General features: G+C 34.5%; 1 long non-coding RNA gene across 1 annotated transcript; it reads right to left on the bottom strand.

Annotated features, from left to right (window-relative positions):
* Positions 1 to 3156: 3156 nt before the first annotated feature.
* Positions 3157 to 6125, bottom strand: LOC114926043 (uncharacterized). Its single transcript, XR_003816188.2, has 3 exons — positions 6047 to 6125; positions 5823 to 5966; positions 3157 to 3285 (listed from the first exon to the last, which is right to left on the bottom strand). It is a non-coding gene; the product is annotated as an uncharacterized lncRNA (long non-coding RNA).
* Between the last annotated feature and the right edge of the window lie 16086 nt (positions 6126 to 22211).

The following is a 22211-nucleotide window of genomic DNA, read 5'->3' as shown; positions in this document are numbered from 1 at the left end:
AATTTTTTTGAGGTTTACAACTTCTCTCTATTGCAAGAAGATTACAATAACATTCTCTTTTGACGAATGAAGAACATACTTTCTTCTAAATATATAGAAGAATACATCTCAGAGAAATTTTTATACTTTTCTCTCTAAATAATTTCTCTCTTGTTCGACAATTTTTCTTATTAAATGAAATAACTTTTTATATTAAAATTTTTTGGGATAAGTATTGTTTTGGTCCCTAACGTTGAGGGTCAGAATCGAAACCATCCCTGATGTAATTTTTTATTTAGAATCGTCCTTAATGTTGCATTTCATTTTAAAATCATCCTTTCTAATAATTTTTTTCTAAATGACAAAAATACCCTTTTTCACCATTTCATTCTTTTTGTTCTTCTTCTTCCAGGAGAAGAAATTCTCTTGTTCTTCTCCTTCCAGAAGAACAAATTTTTCTTCCATTAACAAATTAAAAATACAGATTAACAAAAAAAAAGAACACACAACTCAAAATCAGAAATTCAAGAAATCCAAAAATAAAAAAAGCAACAGCAATTCAGAAATCAAAACAAGAACAAAACCAACAATAAAAATTAGGAAATTAGGGATTATGATGAACAAATCCATTATTCAAATTCAAATTCAACAAATCAACATACAACAATGATAAAATAAGAAAATAACAAATTAAAATCAGATTAGAAGTAGAAGCAGAAGCAGACCCAGAAGATGCAAAAGTAGAAGCACTCAAGCAGAAGCAAAAAGTAGAAGACGAAGCAGAAGATGCAGAAGTAGAAGATGTAGAAGCAGAAGCACTTAAGCAGAAGCAGAAAGTAGAAAACGAAGCAGAAGATGCAGAAGCAGATGATGCAGAAGCACTCAAGCAGAAGCAGAAAGTAGAAAATGAAGCAGAAGATGCAGAAGCAGAAGAACTCAAGCAAACCCATAAGAAGTAGAAGACGAAGCAGAAACTGAGATTAAAGCAAGAAGCAGAAGCGGCGAGGTAGCGAGGAGCAACGGCGAGGAGCAGCGGCGAGGCAGCGAGAAGCAGTGGCGAGAACGCGGCGGTGAGGAGCAGCGGTGTAGAAGCCGAGGCTCTTTCCCTGGCTCCAGCAATGGCGACGGCAGGTCCAAGCTTCATCGGGCCGCCATCCCCCTCCCCCCTTCCCCTTCCCCCTCGCCCTTTCCCCTTTTCCTCCCCCCTCCCGCGTCCTTTCCCCTTTCCCCCTTGTGTCTCCCCTCCCCCTCATGTTTTTTTTTTAATTTTATATTTTTTTATTTAAAAGAACTATTTATAAAAAAAGGTAGTTTTGTCATTTATAAAAAAATTTTATTAGAAATGACGATTTTAAAATGAAATGTAATATTAAGAATGATTCTAAATCAAAAATTATATCAGGAACGGTTTTGATTCTGACCCTCAACGTTAGAGACCAAAACAATACTTATCCCAAATTTTTCTCACCTTAATTGTACAACAACTTTAGATGGATAATGCATATTACTTTCCACCATCAATGTTCAATGATTTATAAGTAGAAATTTTTTTTCTTTTTATTTTGTTCAATGACTTATTTTAAAATTTTTGTAGGAGAATTTTTTCTTTTTATTTTGTTCAATGACTTATTTTAATTTTTTTTATAAAAATTAGCTTATTATTTTTACAATCTCTCACTTAAAGTTAATTTTGATAAATTTTTAAAATTCATATTACTCATGTATTCAATAGGCCATAACAAGATTAGCATCATTTTTTAGTGTTGATTGGCTTTATCATAGCATCTGTTAGATTATCTTTAGTGTAAATCTTCTATATATCCACACTCTCTTCTTCTACTACTTCCCAAATAAGGTGATATTGTACTCCAATATACTTTGTTCTTGAATAAAAGGCTGGATTCTTTGCAAAATGCAAGGCACCCTGATAGTTACAATATATAAGAATCTTTTGCTATTTGTGTCCGAGTTCTTCCATTAACTTTTGGATCCAAATAGTTTTCTTGCAAACTTGAGTAGTGGTCATATATTCAGCTTCTATAGTAGATAGAGCTACAATCGTATGTAACTTAGATAGCCAACTTACAGCTCCTCCTACAAGTGTGAACATATAGTCTGTAGTAGACTTTTGTGTTTATCAAAATCACCTATATAGTCTGAATCAACATTTTTCATTGACAATGAGCTCTGGTCTTCCAAAATATAATGCAACATTTGAGATCCCATTGATGTATCTTAGGATCCTTTTAACAGCATTTCAATGCTTTTTACTCGAATTTGTCATAAATTGATTTACCATCGCAACTGATTGGGTAATATCTAACCTTGTACAAATTATGGTATACATAAGGCTTTTCACTGCTGATGCATATGGTACTCGAGAAATTTTAATCCTCTTTGCTTTACTACTAGGACACATACTTGAGGATAATTTAAAATTCAAATGAAGTGGAGTTGAAATTGACTTACATTCTTACATGTTGAAATGTTGCAAGATCTTTTTAAAATAATTCTTTTGAGATAGCCAAATCTTTATGTGAATTTACATTCCTAAAATTTTGTTTGTTGATCCCAAATTTTTTATATCAAATTCTTTAACTACTATGTCTTCAATTCTTGAATTTGATCTTTGTTGGGGTCTATTACTAACATGTCATTTACATATGATAGCAAAATAGTAAAATTATTATTATTAGACCTCTTATAATAAGTACAATGATCTAAACTAATAAGTATGTTGTATCCAAATTAAAGTTAATAATAAAAGAATCAAATTTCTTATACCAAACATCCCTTAAATAAACCGAACTTTTATTTTAGAGTCTTGTATATATAATTAGCCTAATAATTAAGATCCACTTTTTAATTTAGATATGAAAGAGAGAATGATATAGGATGTAGTTATGGAGTATATAGGTGCTTTACGCAACTTTGGTGTCAGATGTAACACCCTAACTACCAAAGCTCACACTTCCGGCTGCGCGACTCTGATAGCTCGGACATTACGACGACACTTATGCTATTTAATACTAAAATATGAGCCTGTTTAAAACTTTAACCGCAATACCGCTCCCAAAAAATTCTTTCATTCAATAACGTACATCCATAAATACCATACAACTTACAAAACTCATAAAGAGTACATCCATATATACATATATATATATTTACAAGCATTAACCAACACAATCCCTATCCCTCTCACAGAATATATCAAGATAAAGGCGAGGGTACAATAAATAATCTATATCAATACAGAACATATCAATAACTAAATAAACTCTTCGTAACTTCTGCGCCCATATCCTGAAAGGGGAAAAATGTAGGGGGGTGAGAACATCATCCTCGAAAGGGTTCTCAGTAGAGGGTTTTTGGGAATTACTGTAATAGGATACATGAAGATAAACCGTACCAGTGATTAATAACCGTCTTATGCCTCTTTTCAAAAACAACGGTTTACAATAAAAGAGGAATCGAAAATCTTTTCTGAAAGAGGAACAGTTCAATTCTCAAAAACTCAAAAGCCTTTCAAAACGGTTTATCTATGCTGAACCAAAATAGCCTTTCATATTTTATTCCAAACCAGAAACACAAAACCAAAATCAACCATCGGTTCATCTCATTCCAACCACGGCCCTAGGCCCAAACAATCCAACCATCAACCAATCACCACAGTCCAACAGAGTCCCAGTAGCAAACACAAATAGGAAGATGCAAACACAAACAAACAGTTATTACAAGTAGAACAATTAGCAATTAATCACATAGGCAAACCAAGTATAATATGCACACCCAAACAATGTCACATAAATGCATATGATGCATGCCTGTCCCTAGTGGCTGATGATATCATCTGTCGGTTATAGAGCCAACCCGACAAGTCCTGGTAGCTAACCATTGGACTGTCCCTCTGTCGCGCATCCCCAACTCGAGTTATACTCATCATAAACTTGATCATAATCATGATCCATATCCATCACCCTCACTGGTGAATATTTACGGGGGCGAGCTCATCCGGGGCTTTCACAGTGCCCGGCCACACTTACGACATAGGGTCAACAGAGTATCAAGTCTCAACCTGGAGCACGTGGTGGCTAGCCACTGCTACTACCCAGGGAACTCGTATCTCAGATAGTGGAAGTGCAACATTCACATTTATCAATGATTTAGCATAAACATGCAATCAATCTCATCCATGGATCAACATCCATCTCAGCCATCCGGCTCACGGTTCATTCTAGAACCAGCCAATATTCATATCATACACAGCCATTCCGGCTCACGGTTCAATCCAGAACCAATCAATATGTATAAACATACACAGCCATTCCGGCTCTCAATAAAACAGCACTTCCACATTCAAAATCATCAAATTCATGAAATCGGCATTTAAGCCATAAATCATTTTCTCAACTCATTTCACTTTGAAATCAAGTTTCAACTCTTTTCAGCCTTGGCTTTAAAGATCTCATTTCTCAAATCATCTCAGGCTCATAAGCCACTTTTACTCAAGGTAAATTCTCCTTTCAAAACAATGCCACTCTCGGCATCCTCTTTCCAAAACTTCCATAATCATGGCAAGTTAAAAGCCTCTTTGAGATATTCAAAATCACCCATCCAACAATGGGATTTTATAACAAAAGTTTCTCGGCAGAGTCCCAAGTCTTTAGGGGAGAATAACATATCTCATTTCACCAAATTCATTTAAAATCATTAAAACATTGGCTTTCTGATTTGAGTAAGAAAATGGGATCTAAGCCAAACCGAGTCACGTAATCTTTACTTCTTTCAAAACCATTTCCTTTACTTAAACAAAACCGGCTTCAATTCCATAATTAAATCTGAAGCGTTTCAAACTGATAAGAGAATCCTTTTTGTTGTATTAAACTAGAGTTCAAAAGATACTTTGAATCTTATTTAAAACGTCAAAATAATGAGGCTCATCACTCGAAATCCAATTCCTTTTAAAATCACGAAAACTCTCCCAAGGGACAATCTTTGTGTTTAATAGAGAAAAACATAAACCCGTTTTACCTTTTAAAACAGCCTCAAAGCAAAATTCTCTTTCGAATGACTTGTACCCAAAGACATACTGTTCTTCTTGGAAAATAAGGAGAAATCATGATTCTCTTTTCAATAATTCTTTCAACGCATAACTTCATTGCTTTCTTAATTGTTCTAAGTAAAGGTAATAAAAAAAGCCATAATTTCACAATCCGCAAAATAGATAGGAAAGGCATTAAACTTAAAATTCCCCAATTAACATTTTAAATAAGGACTCGGATTCTATAGAAATTTCGGCAGCACCTCCCCTAAAACTTGGACTTTTGCCACCCGGTTCGGGTCCCAACTAAACCGTTTCTCATTCCTTTTCAACAGCTCAAAACAAGAAATCAATTCAAAAGCAAGCTAAATCCAACAGTCGCCTCAGTGGCATATCTCAAGGAAGCCATTTCAAAAATCAACTCAATATCAACCGATTTAACTCATTTATAAAGCTTTAAAGAATCGGTTCAGCAATAAATCATTTATCAAAGCCAGAGCAATTAAAGCAACCCAGGCTGAATTTCAAGAGCATTCTATCTTTCACATCATCAAAATAATTGACTCAATTCAAACCAATCCTCAACGGATTAAACTCATTTCAAATATTTAAAGAATCAACTTCAAACATTACATTTCACAAGCCACACAACAATTCAGCCAAACCAACATCCATAGTCATTCGAGTCAATCAATTGATACATAAGGCAGATACAATCACCAAGTACACAATATCTCACATCAGTACCCATATGTAATAATTCCAATAATAAACTATAGTTTTTGGAAAGCGCCCCTACCTCAGCAAGAAAAACTTAACCCAAGCGTGTCAACTGAACTCTTTTCGCTCTGCCCGAAATCACCGACAATCAGAACCCGACTCGGCTTGCTCTCTCGAAAGCAGAAACCGCTACAAGCGGCATAAGCAAACCGGATTCTAACTCCTAAAACCATTAACATCGCAAATACTTTATTACACGAAACAGAGCACTAACGCAGGGCTTTCAAAAATCAAAATACTCACTGAAATCACAAAACGAAGCAGTCGCAGCTCCCTATCAACCCGGCAGTGGCTCCGTCAGTAACCCCAAGTGACAATCGCGAGCAAAAACCCCGGTGACGGTAACTGTAACAACCACGCGGCGTTAACAACCTTTCCGAAATTCCAACAGAACAGAAACCAAACTCAAAGAACTTACCGGCAGTGGAACACGGTGGCAGCAGGGTCTCAAGTGGTAGAAACTCAGCCCGGAGCTCCGGCAGCCATGGCAGCAGATTTTGATGGCACGGCAGCAAGGGCGGGGAACCACCCACCATCATCGCGTCTCATCCTTTCCCGCTACTGACAAGGACAGCAACCACCATAGCAACCCGGCGTCAGCAGCGGCTTCCAACGGCAACAGCGGCGCGCTCAACCCAGAATCCGAATGGAGCACAGTAGGAGTGACGGCCATGAGTGACAGTGACGCGAGCTTCGATGGTGGCAGGAAGTGATGGCGGCTGAGCGCGGTGGCTACCCTCCTCACGGCGCGTCTCTCTCTCGCGCGACTGGCGACGGCGCGGCTAGGAGTGACGGTGTGACGAACAGAGGCGGCGGCACGGCGTGGACCCTCCTCGCAAGGCCTTTCCGTCAGTCTCTTCCCCTCTCGCCTCAGCCCCGATTTGTGACAGAGTCGGCCCGCGAACAACGGTGGCGACCTCAACTGGGCAGGACGCGGTGGCAGGACGCTTCCCCGCGTGTAGCAGCTCGGCGTCTCACTCGGAGGCATCGGCGGTGGTGGCGAGACTTAGTGGCGCCGGCAAACATCTCTCTTCTTCCACTTCCCTCTGCCATTCCTTCTGTTTCGTTCAAGAAGAAAGGAAAGCAACGCATGCTACTGCTGCTGATGAGGGCACATTGTGGGTGCTATGGCTGGGTCTTGGGAGAAAATGGGTTACCGGGTCATGGGTTAGGGTTTTAGGGTTAGGGCTTCATTTTCAAAAATTAGGGTTAAGGGTATGGGCATTTTAGTAATTTCACTTAAAATTGGGAATAATATAGTAATTGAAACCCAGATTAAATCCAACATTATTTGTACATAGAAAATACTATTTGCTTATCAATTTCACAAATTATTTTCAATAAGATGCCCAAATCTAAAATTAGAAATAATATGCTTAATTTCTTCATTTTCCAAAATAGCAGTAATAATATTTAAAATATTACTTATCTAATCCAATTCATATAAAATCCTTATTATTTCATAACTATCAACCTTATACTTTAAATATAGAAAATAATCCAATAATTATAAAATTGGATAATAACCATAACTTATCTCAAATCCAATAAATCAAAACTTGCCTTAATTATCTTTAATAAAATAATTTCTGAAATTAAGGCTATAAATAACCATATGATTTTGAGACTTGATCATAATAAGACTTTTTCAAAAGCTCCGGGTCTTACATCCTACCCACCTTATAAAAATTTTCGCCCTCGAAAATTGATACAAAACGAAAGAAGTTCCATAACAGTTCACCCTTGAACACATTTAAGGAAGAAGCAAAAATATCTCAAAATATAATCATATATACGATTTTCAAATACTTTGATTGTCATAAGCATAAGGATGTAAAGGTAGGAGTGTGATTGCAAAGCAAAAGTTACAAGATCGGCTCAATGCAAAAGCTAACATGGGTCAATCATGTGATAGTGGGGCAAGGCATCAAAGGCTATCAAACAGGATGGAGTTAAAACGATGTGCTCAATCTCCGCACACTAATCTTATATCAACCTCAAGGTTTCAACTTTCCAATTCCATCAAGCACCTTACAAACCCCAAATTTGATCACAAGCCTGACAATCACAAACCCGTTCGCAAGGAACAAAATGCCCACAACTCATACGTTGCACACCTACCGCTTCAACTTCCGTATACACATCACATCTTAAAGAACTAACGTATCGCGTTACTACGTCTACAAGTCACACGTGATATCAAAACCATTCTCGAGTCTACTCAGAAGAATATGAGATCTTAGAAAGGAGAGACGGATGTCAAAGACAATAGTCATAGATTTGAAAGAATATATCCAATCCCAGATAAACAAGGATGTTCAAGCAATAAAGTTTGCTAGACATAATTCAATTGACAACTTCAAAGATAACCCTTAGATCAAAGAAGTTCAATAGGATCAATAAGAAGAAAACCAACGCATCAGTTTGAAACAAACTCAAGCTGAGTCGAGGAAGCATGAGGTTTACAGAAAAGAATATTTCAAACCCAAGACAAAGCTCACAAAACTCAAGAGCACGATTAAAAGTACTTCCAAATACATTGTTCATAAAGGAACCGAAACTTGCATAAAAACCACTTCGCAATCTAAAAGAAAGGTTAATTAACAACATCCTTCAAGAGAGTAATAAAAGCATAATTGTGGCTTTGCTTTAATGCAAGTTCATGTTGAAATAGATTTTGTCGAGTTCTAAAAACAAGGTGTACACGGGTTTGGCTAAAGGCTAAAATATTTCTTCAAATATTTTAGAAAGATAATTAGATGCGCAACTTAACCAAAAGCAGTTTATAAAACTCGGGAGAGAAATCAAAGGCTTGTTCAAAAATTCTCAAAGTTCATATTCAAACAAGCGTGTATAACATTTGTAGCAAGGATGAAAGAGAAAATTAAACTCCTTTTAGAAAAGAAACTCCAAGGTAAAAATTTGCACACAATCTGGTAAGGAAATAAATGGTGTGTTTCAAACAAACCGGTTTCCACTAAACAAGGAAGCTTTCCAAAACTTCATTTAAAATGGCGCATGCCAACTTTAAATTGATTTCGTAAAAATTGGACAATGGTTTTAATCTCAATCAAACAACAGAAAATAAATTCCGTTTAATATTTCGTCAAAGAGAATTCGAAACTTCTTTAAAAGGTTCAAAACAAGACTCCAAAAGTGTTCTTAAAATCACCATCTCAGGAGAACATTCAAGAAGTTTAAGATGTACTAAAAAGGAGTCAAGCCTTGCAAGAAAGGATCTTAAATAGTTCAAACAAGATACACTAGGCATGGGGCATCAAATAAGCTTTCAATTGATCCAAAAGAATACAGAAGTCATAGAAAAAGACAACTCAATCATTTGTAATTTTTCAATGATAAATCTTTGACTAAAAACTCTTGTAGAGATAATGGGAGAATAAACAATGCACTAACTTGAAACGAATCAACTGACCCACATAAGGATGAGATTCACAAGAGGGGACAAACCAAGGTCAACGGTAATGTTCACAAGATGTAAAAGATCAGTTAGAAACAGATTCACATATGACATTCATAGAGGTGAAAAGCTTAAGAAGGAACTAGTCCGTTCATAAGAAGAAAGCTATGAGTCCAACATTTTCAAAAGAACAACAATGGCATAAACTATGTAGTATGCTAAACCAAACTCAATTCAGAATAAGTTAAGTAAAGCTTATCAAACGAAACTCAATCGGGATAAAAATGAAAAATTCTTTCTTCCCAAAATTTTGAAAAATATCCAAATACATAATCAAATGAAAATGTGCATTGGAACTATAGTAAAATTACTAGAAAGTCAAATTGTAATTTTAAAGTGAATGCAGTTCCGTAAACAAGTAAAAGTACAGACGAGGTATTAGAAATAGATAGTTGTTAAACTGTATAAGAAATCTTCGAAGTTGCACCTATAGAAAAGTATATATCTTTTTAACAGCAATTTTCATAAAAATCTCAAAATTGGCTGTGCTCACTGTCAAATAAGAGAAAAACTGAATCAACAATCTCTCTAATAAGGGACTCAGAATCCCAGAGTTAAAATGCACAGCGCATTAGGACAAGTTCAAAGCTATATCAAAGAATACTTGAATCAAGAAGAACTCAAACAGAGGAAGATAGATGCAACAAGGATTCCAAACAAGCATATGCAATTAAGATTAAACAAGAATGCATATGAATAGAGGAATAAAGTTGAAAAATCAAACTACTTTTCAAAAGGATTAACAACCAAGAACTTCAAGCTAGGATACGAAAGAACAGGTCGACTCGAACAGAATTCAAGACACACCACTGAATAGCCTCGAGATATAGTTTCTAGCGTTCCTAAAACCCGCGATTCGCTTTACTCAAAACTCGTATATCATCTATGATAACCCATTAGTGCTCTCATATACATAATTCTCTAATATTAAGCCGGCCAAACTTAATATCAGGAATTATGCAACGCAAGACTAACGGCGTTAATCAATAGACTGTCATGTGCATAAAGCTCTAATTCTCGTCTTTCGACAAGACCTAATGCATGACAAACACTCAGAGTATGCAACTGAAGCATAGTCGGTCCATTCCTCAGGCTCTACAGGAAGGACTGCTCTGATACCATAATGTAACACCCTAACTACCAAAGCTCACACTTCCGGCTGCGCGACTCTGATAGCTCGGACATTACGACGACACTTATGCTATTTAATACTAAAATATGAGCCTGTTTAAAACTTTAACCGCAATACCGCTCCCAAAAAATTCTTTCGTTCAATAACGTACATCCATAAATACCATACAACTTACAAAACTCATAAAGAGTACATCCATATATACATATATATATATATATATTTACAAGCATTAACCAACACAATCCCTATCCCTCTCACAGAATATATCAAGATAAAGGCGAGGGTACAATAAATAATCTATATCAATACAGAACATATCAATAACTAAATAAACTCTTCGTAACTTCTGCGCCCATATCCTGAAAGGGGAAAAATGTAGGGGGGTGAGAACATCATCCTCGAAAGGGTTCTCAGTAGAGGGTTTTTGGGAATTACTGTAATAGGATACATGAAGATAAACCGTACCAGTGATTAATAACCGTCTTATGCCTCTTTTCAAAAACAACGGTTTACAATAAAAGAGGAATCGGAAATCTTTTCTGAAAGAGGAACAGTTCAATTCTCAAAAACTCAAAAGCCTTTCAAAACGGTTTATCTATGCTGAACCAAAATAGCCTTTCATATTTTATTCCAAACCAGAAACACAAAACCAAAATCAACCATCGGTTCATCTCATTCCAACCACGGCCCTAGGCCCAAACAATCCAACCATCAACCAATCACCACAGTCCAACAGAGTCCCAGTAGCAAACACAAATAGGAAGATGCAAACACAAACAAACAGTTATTACAAGTAGAACAATTAGTAATTAATCACATAGGCAAACCAAGTATAATATGCACACCCAAACAATGTCACATAAATGCATATGATGCATGCCTGTCCCTAGTGGCTGATGATATCATCTGTCGGTTATAGAGCCAACCCGACAAGTCCTGGTAGCTAACCATTGGACTGTCCCTCTGTCGCGCATCCCCAACTCGAGTTATACTCATCATAAACTTGATCATAATCATGATCCATATCCATCACCCTCACTGGTGAATATTTACGGGGCGAGCTCATCCGGGGCTTTCACAGTGCCCGACCACACTTACGACATAGGGTCAACAGAGTATCAAGTCTCAACCTGGAGCACGTGGTGGCTAGCCACTGCTACTACCCAGGGAACTCGTATCTCAGATAGTGGAAGTGCAACATTCACATTTATCAATGATTTAGCATAAACATGCAATCAATCTCATCCATGGATCAACATCCATCTCAGCCATCCGGCTCACGGTTCATTCTAGAACCAGCCAATATTCATATCATACACAGCCATTCCGGCTCACGGTTCAATCCAGAACCAATCAATATGTATAAACATACACAGCCATTCCGGCTCTCAATAAAACAGCACTTCCACATTCAAAATCATCAAATTCATGAAATCGGCATTTAAGCCATAAATCATTTTCTCAACTCATTTCACTTTGAAATCAAGTTTCAACTCTTTTCAGCCTTGGCTTTAAAGATCTCATTTCTCAAATCATCTCAGGCTCATAAGCCACTTTTACTCAAGGTAAATTCTCCTTTCAAAACAATGCCACTCTCGGCATCCTCTTTCCAAAACTTCCATAATCATGGCAAGTTAAAAGCCTCTTTGAGATATTCAAAATCACCCATCCAACAATGGGATTTTATAACAAAAGTTTCTCGGCAGAGTCCCAAGTCTTTAGGGGAGAATAACATATCTCATTTCACCAAATTCATTTAAAATCATTAAAACATTGGCTTTCTGATTTGAGTAAGAAAATGGGATCTAAGCCAAACCGAGTCACGTAATCTTTACTTCTTTCAAAACCATTTCCTTTACTTAAACAAAACCGGCTTCAATTCCATAATTAAATCTGAAGCGTTTCAAACTGATAAGAGAATCCTTTTTGTTGTATTAAACTAGAGTTCAAAAGATACTTTGAATCTTATTTAAAACGTCAAAATAATGAGGCTCATCACTCGAAATCCAATTCCTTTTAAAATCACGAAAACTCTCCCAAGGGACAATCTTTGTGTTTAATAGAGAAAAACATAAACCCGTTTTACCTTTTAAAACAGCCTCAAAGCAAAATTCTCTTTCAAATGACTTGTACCCAAAGACATACTGTTCTTCTTGGAAAATAAGGAGAAATCATGATTCTCTTTTCAATAATTCTTTCAACGCATAACTTCATTGCTTTCTTAATTGTTCTAAGTAAAGGTAATAAAAGAAGCCATAATTTCACAATCCGCAAAATAGATAGGAAAGGCATTAAACTTAAAATTCCCCAATTAACATTTTAAATAAGGACTCGGATTCTATAGAAATTTCGGCAGCACCTCCCCTAAAACTTGGACTTTTGCCACCCGGTTCGGGTCCCAACTAAACCGTTTCTCATTCCTTTTCAACAGCTCAAAACCAGAAATCAATTCAAAAGCAAGCTAAATCCAACAGTCGCCTCAGTGGCATATCTCAAGGAAGTTTCAAAAATCAACTCAATATCAACCGATTTAACTCATTTATAAAGCTTTAAAGAATCGGTTCAGCAATAAATCATTTATCAAAGCCAGAGCAATTAAAGCAACCCAGGCTGAATTTCAAGAGCATTCTATCTTTCACATCATCAAAATAATTGACTCAATTCAAACCAATCCTCAACGGATTAAACTCATTTCAAATATTTAAAGAATCAACTTCAAACATTACATTTCACAAGCCACACAACAATTCAGCCAAACCAACATCCATAGTCATTCGAGTCAATCAATTGATACATAAGGCAGATACAATCACCAAGTACACAATATCTCACATCAGTACCCATATGTAATAATTCCAATAATAAACTATAGTTTTTGGAAAGCGCCCCTACCTCAACAAGAAAAACTTAACCCAAGCGTGTCAACTGAACTCTTTTCGCTCTGCCCGAAATCACCGACAATCAGAACCCGACTCGGCTTGCTCTCTCGAAAGCAGAAACCGCTACAAGCGGCATAAGCAAACCGGATTCTAACTCCTAAAACCATTAACATCGCAAATACTTTATTACACGGAACAGAGCACTAACGCAGGGCTTTCGAAAATCAAAATACTCACTGAAATCACAAAACGAAGCAGTCGCAGCTCCCTATTAACCCGGCAGTGGCTCCGTCAGTAACCCCAAGTGACAATCGCGAGCAAAAACCCCGGTGACGGTAACTGTAACAACCACGCGGCGTTAACAACCTTTCCGAAATTCCAACAGAACAGAAACCAAACTCAAAGAACTTACCGGCAGTGGAACACGGTGGCAGCAGGGTCTCAAGTGGTAGAAACTCAGCCCGGAGCTCCGGCAGCCATGGCAGCAGATTTTGACGGCACGGCAGCAAGGGCGGGGAACCACCCACCATCATCGCGTCTCATCCTTTCCCGCTACTGACAAGGACAGCAACCACCATAGCAACCCGGCCTCAGCAGCGGCTTCCAACGGCAACAGCGGCGCGCTCAACCCAGAATCCGAATGGAGCACAGTAGGAGTGACGGCCATGAGTGACAGTGACGCGAGCTTCGATGGTGGCAGGAAGTGATGGCGGCTGAGCGCGGTGGCTACCCTCCTCACGGCGCGTCTCTCTCTCGCGCGACTGGCGACGGCGCGGCTAGGAGTGACGGTGTGACGAACAGAGGCGGCGGCACGGCGTGGACCCTCCTCGCAAGGCCTTTCCGTCAGTCTCTTCCCCTCTCGCCTCAGCCCCGATTTGTGACAGAGTCGGCCCGCGAACAACGGTGGCGACCTCAACTGGGCAGGACGCGGTGGCAGGACGCTTCCCCGCGTGTAGCAGCTCGGCGTCTCACTCGGAGGCATCGGCGGTGGTGGCGAGACTTAGTGGCGCCGGCAAACATCTCTCTTCTTCCACTTCCCTCTGCCATTCCTTCTGTTTCGTTCAAGAAGAAAGGAAAGCAACGCATGCTACTGCTGCTGATGAGGGCACATTGTGGGTGCTATGGCTGGGTCTTGGGAGAAAATGGGTTACCGGGTCATGGGTTAGGGTTTTAGGGTTAGGGCTTCATTTTCAAAAATTAGGGTTAAGGGTATGGGCATTTTAGTAATTTCACTTAAAATTGGGAATAATATAGTAATTGAAACCCAGATTAAATCCAACATTATTTGTACATAGAAAATACTATTTGCTTATCAATTTCACAAATTATTTTCAATAAGATGCCCAAATCTAAAATTAGAAATAATATGCTTAATTTCTTCATTTTCCAAAATAGCAGTAATAATATTTAAAATATTACTTATCTAATCCAATTCATATAAAATCCTTATTATTTCATAACTATCAACCTTATACTTTAAATATAGAAAATAATCCAATAATTATAAAATTGGATAATAACCATAACTTATCTCAAATCCAATAAATCAAAACTTGCCTTAATTATCTTTAATAAAATAATTTCTGAAATTAAGGCTATAAATAACCATATGATTTTGAGACTTGATCATAATAAGACTTTTTCAAAAGCTCCGGGTCTTACATCAGAAGTTAAAATCGGACCGTCCGATTTGTAAGAGGTATAGAAATCGGACCGTCCGATTTTTTGGTACACAAATCGGACCCTCTGATTTGTGTTTAAAAAATTAAAAAAATTTGGGATTACACAAATCGGAGGATCCGATTTATGTACATTCCACAGTTTTAAAAAACACCTAAAATTACGATATTAAAGTATATCACACATCTCATTTCCATATCTAAATTTTTTAGCCGTTAAGATCATCCTCTGATCCCTATTTTGTTTTTTATTGTAACAGTTTTTTTTTCCAAATTTACTGAAAGAACCTACTCAAACATTTGTGGTATTGGGCGCGGTATCACTGGTCCTGTTCTTTATAGATCGAATTTTGTGCGGGGTCAACATTTGTCATATTAAACTTTGGAAATCATGATAGTAACTTTGATTGTTTGTTTAATTTTTAAGAATGTTTACCTACATACCCGTAGGTAGCTAGGAATTTAAGATGGTACCAGTGCAGAAGCATGGTTGGAGATAGGGTTCTATCCGTTGTTCTTAATTTGTTTTATTTTTTTCTACTTGACTCGGTTTTTAACCTGTAGTAAAGTAACATTTTTTTTTTAATCCTTTCATCACTTAAGTCCAACCCAACCCCAACTCATTCATGTGTGAGACTAAATTAGTAATTTGGTTTCAGAAGATACATATGGCATTAGTTTAAATTTTAAGAATTTTGTGATATCAAGTTATAGTCTCTCCAAAAGTATAAACCATTTAAAAAATAAACTACAAAATGCCATTTGGAAAACTAAATTCTTAGTCTAGTCAATGTGTTTAAATAGGTAATTTTTCAAAAAGAACATTTATTAAGTAATTTTTTTTAAAAAGATCTTTTAAACATATAAAAGTAATTTAATATTTGACCATTGGATATAAAAATATTTTTATTTATCAATTATATTTGAGTACAATAATATAAAAATATTATTTTATTTATTTATTATGTTAAACTATTTTTTTAAAGTAAAAAAAAATATTTTTCAAAAAAATAAAAATTGTTATTTTCAAATAAAGATTTTTAATTTATTTTTTAATACTTTTAATTTTGCTTTAAAAATTTTCAAGTACACTAAAGTTTTTTAATAGAGATATTTTTCTTATAATTTAACAAAATGCATCATCATGTAATTGAACAATAATAAATTATGAAAAGTAAAGTGTTCGACGACTTATTAGCTTAATAAAGACTACAAAATATGAGGTGGCAAAGCGGGTTATTCGTCTCGCCTTATCACGTCCTGCGAAACTAATGAGCTGAACTTGCTAAACTGCCCTGCTATAAGGTGGATTGGCAGGTTAGTAGACCGGCCCACTTACAATTTTTTTTAATTACAAATATAAATAATTCAAATGACAAAATATTACATCTAAATACTGTAAAATTATTTTTCTAAATTATTTAAATTAATATAAAAACATAGACAAAGTAAATTACCCATTCACCCTCTAAAATTCAAGAATCATAAGCAAAATTTCATTAATCAAGAAATCATGAATCACATTTTTGAATGAGAAATTATTGAGTGCCACTAATTTTTAGTAGTTTTTGCTATTACTTAATCAACACAAATATTAAATTGTCTTTAAAAAAAATAAATTTTACTAATTTATGTGTGCAAACTCTGAAAAACGTGTGTCAAACTGTATTAATTCATGTGTGTAAATTCGGATAAATATAGGTACAAACTATATACTTTTTATGTGCAAAATTCCAGTAAATATAAGTGCAAATAATTATTGAATAAGTATTGGCCAAAAATAAAAATATTTGCTGATCATGTAACATTACTCTTTTTGAATATCTTAGGAATCAGGATAACAAAATCATAGAATATTAAAAGAACATCATCACTAATTTCAATTTGAGAAAAGAATCATTTAATAAAAAACAATGGTTGCTTGCACTAGTAGAGAAGCTACTGCGGTGCTACTCGTGGTTGAGAAAGATAGCTGGATTGCTGGAGTGAGGGGCTGGGGAAGAGGTTGAGAGGCGAGTTATAGTGGGGTGAGAGAGAGCTTGAAGAACATCGCTGCCTGCCACCATGAAGAATGTCATTGCCGCCATTGCTGGTACTTTGACAAAGAGGGACATTACTCTGGGAGGGCGTCATCGAAAAGTGAAGAGAGTGGCAAAGAAAAGGGCGTTACCGTCAAAAGAGAAAAGAGATCTGAGACTGGCAACTGAGATTTGAGAGAAAAGAAGAGAGATTTGAGATTTTCAAAAAGAGAAGAAGAGAGATATGAGATTTGAGAGAAGAGAAAGTGACAAAACTAAACGCTAATACGCTGTGGCCTGTGCAACTCTTTACATTTTATCATTTTTTCTAGATACCCTTTACAAAATAAAAAGAATAGAGAATGGACAAAAGTACACATGAATTTTCACATGGAACTAATGTACACTCTAACGTTTTAATGAATCATGTGCATATACTAATATCAAGCTTCAATTCGTTAGCCACTTTTACTCTTTCGTCACCTAAGTAACTTTTGCAGTAGTAATGACTGCTAGGTGGCACGTTATTTGCCTTGGTAGCTTTGTGTATTGTGTGATCTCATTTTCTAATGCTCTACAATCCTTGATTAATCCCATCAATTATTTGCAGCATCTTTTTCATCTTTTCTTCATCCTTCCATTTGCTTTTTTCTACATACTTCCATTTGCTTTCTTCATTCTTCTCCTGAATTCCACAAATTTTCTAGCATCAACAACTTCATCAGTCCAAATAAAATAATCACACCTCAATTCAACCTACTACATTCATGAATCCGAGAATATTTCACATAAGTTGCATAGCATTTATCATCGTAAACAGAATAAGAAATCACATACCTCCCATAATGGATAACAAAAAAATAATCTCCCTAGATTCCACTTCGTCGCAGACTCAAGCACCACTGTGTCAAGGCATGCAGACACTTGACATTGTTGTAGTCGAACTTTTTGTTCTTCCTATTCCTCGCAGAAGAGGAGCCACCATAAGCACTTGCACAAGTTTAGCGTATGTTATTTCTTTATTGAGATTGTGACATTCTAGTACATTAGAGTTTACAAATACCCAATATGAACTCACGTAAAGAAGATTTAAAAAGATTTCACTTTAACGTTTACTTTTTTGTATATTTTTATTTAGAATAAAGTATCGTTTTTATCCCCAACGTTTGGGGTAAGTTCCAATGTTGTCCCTAAGGTTTCAATCGTCCTATTTAAGTCCCTAACGTTTCAAAATTGACTCAATGTTGTCCTGCCGTTAGGGATCTGTTAACAGAATTGACGGCGGGACAAAATTGAGACGATTTTGAAACGTTAGGGACTTAAATAGGACGAAAACGTTAGGGACAAAAACGATACATAAAAATAAATTTTAATTTAATTTTATCCTTCAATAATATTAATTTTTTACTGTACATAGTATTCAATTATTTTTTAATTACATCTAAATAAATTACACTTAATCACATTATTACTTTCATTTTAAATAAATTTATTTTTTTATAATTTTAAAGAATTTTGATACATTAGAGACAAAAGGTATAATTTATATTTTATTGTATATATATATATATTATTTTTTTCTTTTCTGGAAGTTTATATACTGGTCATTCTACAAACATTTCATGATAACTAAAAATCTTTAAGAGTAAAATTATCAAAAAAATAATTTATTTAAAATAAAAGTAATATGATTAAGTGTAATTTACTTAGATGTGATTAAAAAATAATTGAATACTATGTATAGTAAAAAAAATGATATTATTGAAGGATAAAATTAAAATTTATTTTTATGTATCATTTTTGTCCCCAACGTTTTCGTCCTATTTAAGTCCCTAACATTTCAAAATCGTCTCAATTTTGTCCTGCCGTCAATTCTGTTAACGGATCCCTAACGGCAGGACAACATTGAGTCAGTTTTGAAATGTTAGGGACTTAAATAGGACAATTGAAACGTTAGGGACAACTTTGGGACTTATCCCAAACATTGGGGCAAAAATAATACTTTACTCTTTTATTTATTAAATCCATCCCAAATCACACAATGCACATATCCACCATAAAAATAACGTACCACCTGGCAGCTAATACTAAAAGTTATTCAAGTGATGGAAGGATAGAAAGGACTAACAAAATTTGATATTAGCGTATACACATGACTCATTAAAATATTGGAGTATATATTAGTTTATACTGTGTGAAAATTTATATGAACTTTTATCCATTCTTCCTACTAAAAAAGAGTTGTTGGGTTGTTGGGCTAGCCCGTCTCATCTTGCCAGAGTTCGTAAATTCAAAATTTGAGCCAAGTCTATTTTTTTAACGATTTTGGTTGGTCGGTTCGATGACTTTGGCCCGATTTACCACTCTTATTAAAAATAGACTATTTTATTCTATAAATCCATACAAATATACATTGTAAAAAATATATATATGTGAAATGATCAACATTATAAAAAATAGAGTGGAGTTAGCATTTTCCGAAGCACACTAGTGTTATTACATAGATAAAAAAATCAATTAAGAAAATGTAACAAATAATAGTATGACTCGAGTAAGAAAAGAAAACGTACAACAGATAGTAATATTATTATTATAGTATAATAATGACTTGGGTGTGAAAATTAAATGACATGAAATCTAAATTAAACTGAGTGGTGGCAATGAATCGTTTGTACATATGTATGCAAAATAATAATGGAGAAAAGATAAATTGGTTTCTGATTTTTTAGTTTGTAAACATTTAAGTTTTTGAAAATTTGAAAATATATTTAAGTTTTTAATTTTTTTAAAATTGGATACATCGATCTCTGGATTTAATTTGTCCTATTTTAAAAATTCTCTCACGTATACATCTATATCAATCAAGTCAGTATAACAGAAGTCACGTTTGATTTTTCGTTGAATCTGACAAACCCAAGTGAATATGAGGGATCGATGTGCCCAAATTTTTAATAAGTCAGAAAATTAAATATATTTTCAAATCTTTAAAGACTTAAATATTTGTGGATAAAAAAGTCAATGACTTATTTATCATTTTTTTGTAATAATAATAATAATAATAATGATTAATAAATTAATTAATTAATTAATTAATAAAATTCAGTATAGCTCTTCATCAGAACGAATATTATATTAGTTCCGCATGAATGATGAAAACTTTACTATCCATGATAATAATTCTCCGTTTGTTACTATTTTTACAAAAGAAAATTATATGGTACAGATCTAAATCTGTACAGATTTAAAGATTTGTTTTCTTAAACTACACTTTCTAAAGCCACACTTTTCACTTAAAACCGTAGCTCTTCACAAAGAAAAACGTCACCTAATGGAAAAAAGTAAATTAGAAGATTTAAGAGAAGAAATAATTAAGTTATCGAAATTAATAGATCAAAAATTAATGATTTTAACTAATGTTAACTGTAATGACACCGAATTCTTAAAATCAATACAAAATGATTTTTCTCAAAATCTTTATTTTACTATAAGTTTTATTGAAGGACTTCAAAAATCTGAAAAAACTTATTTTTCACACGGAATTTCTAAGAAATGTTACCATGGAAATGATTCCCCACATCTTTATCATACTTTTAATCCACAATTAAATTCTATAGTAGATATGCTTGAAGAAATATTAGTATCTATAAAATTTCAAAGAAATAAGGAAAAAGAAAATCCCAAAGAAGAAAAATTTCAAAATATAATCAACATAACAGATTTAAAAGTAAAACCACCACTAAAATTATGAATATTGAAGAAAAATTAGAAGAAGTTACAATGCTTTTTAAACAATTAAAAATGGCTCAAGAAAATAATATTATGGAACAGGGATTTCAGATAGAAGAAGAATTAGTAAATTCTGAAAATATAGAAAATGAAGAACACATCCTAGATTATTCAAGTGACGAAGAACCAGCAATTCCAATACAAGTAAAAAATGAAGCTGGAACATCTAGGGATAATCAATCTCAAATTAAATGGGAAACAGGTTTTGATAATTATGCTTTTAAAAAAGGATTTATAAATAAAGATTCAAAATATACAAAAACACCATCAAAATACGTTCCTAAAATCCAGGAAATGGAAGGAGAAAGAATGCTCGATTTAGACTGTAAAAAGAATGAAAAAGAAATTTTCGAAAACTGGTTGAATTCCTTCTTATTAGAAGCCTTTACTAATCCAAAACTTAATGAATTATCTGGAAGAGATATTTGGAATTACATAGGGTTTCATACTAAAGGAGCTATAAGAGATTATATGACATCAATAGAAAACCAAATAATAGAAGAATTAGCAACAAAAACAACAGCTTATGATAAGATATTATATATAATGATGATTCTATATAAAGAATTTTTTGGAAAAAATATTATAGATCATAAACAAGAAGTCTATAATAAAGAATATCAAGAAGCAAAAAATCATTTAGCTAACATTCAGATATATGATCTATGTAATGTGGAGTCTTATATATGTGAATATAGAATACATTATTACAAATTAAATGAAGAAGATAAAAATCATTATCTTAGTATGTATATAACAAAACTTCCATATCCTGCTAATGAATTTATTATGGGAAGATTTATAAGAGAAATAAATAGAGGAACAATTGAAAATAATTTTGGTGGAGCAACCTCTGCAATAAGAGAGAAAATAAAAGAACGTTGTATGCAAGAAGCAACTCAAAAAAGATTTGCAAATATAATTAGAATTTGCTGTCAGGATAATGAAGAGATACCTCAAAAATATGGTCTTAATAAAAATTTTCAAAGAAAAAGAAAATATCAATTTAGAAAAAGAAAATACTATCTAAACTGGAGAAAAAAGAGGTATTTTAGAAAAAGAAATAACAATAAAAACAAAAGACAAAAAAGTGATTATTGCCCGAATAAAAAAGAAAATTGTAAGTGTTGGTATTGCCAAGAAGAAGGACACTATGCAAATGAATGTCCGAAAAAGAAGGATAAAAAGGATCTTACTAAACAAATAGAAATTGCTAAGTCCTGTTTTATGGAACCATTAGAAGAATCTGATGATAACTTAGACTATATTTTTGAATATGTCTCGAAAACAGACTCAGAGACAGACTCATAAATGTAGCATTATTACTCAGTTTCTGAGTCTGTTTTATAATGGCTGAAATCATTAAAAAATCCACCCAAGATAAAAAATATTATGTAATTTATAATGGCCCCATGAAAGGAGTATATGATGCC

This window comes from Arachis hypogaea, chromosome 20 (assembly GCF_003086295.3).
Source record: "Arachis hypogaea cultivar Tifrunner chromosome 20, arahy.Tifrunner.gnm2.J5K5, whole genome shotgun sequence".
In the NCBI taxonomy this organism is placed as follows: domain Eukaryota; kingdom Viridiplantae; phylum Streptophyta; class Magnoliopsida; order Fabales; family Fabaceae; genus Arachis; species Arachis hypogaea.
The sequence above is the reverse complement of the archived record's forward strand: the minus strand, read 5'-3'. Positions and strand labels throughout refer to the sequence as shown.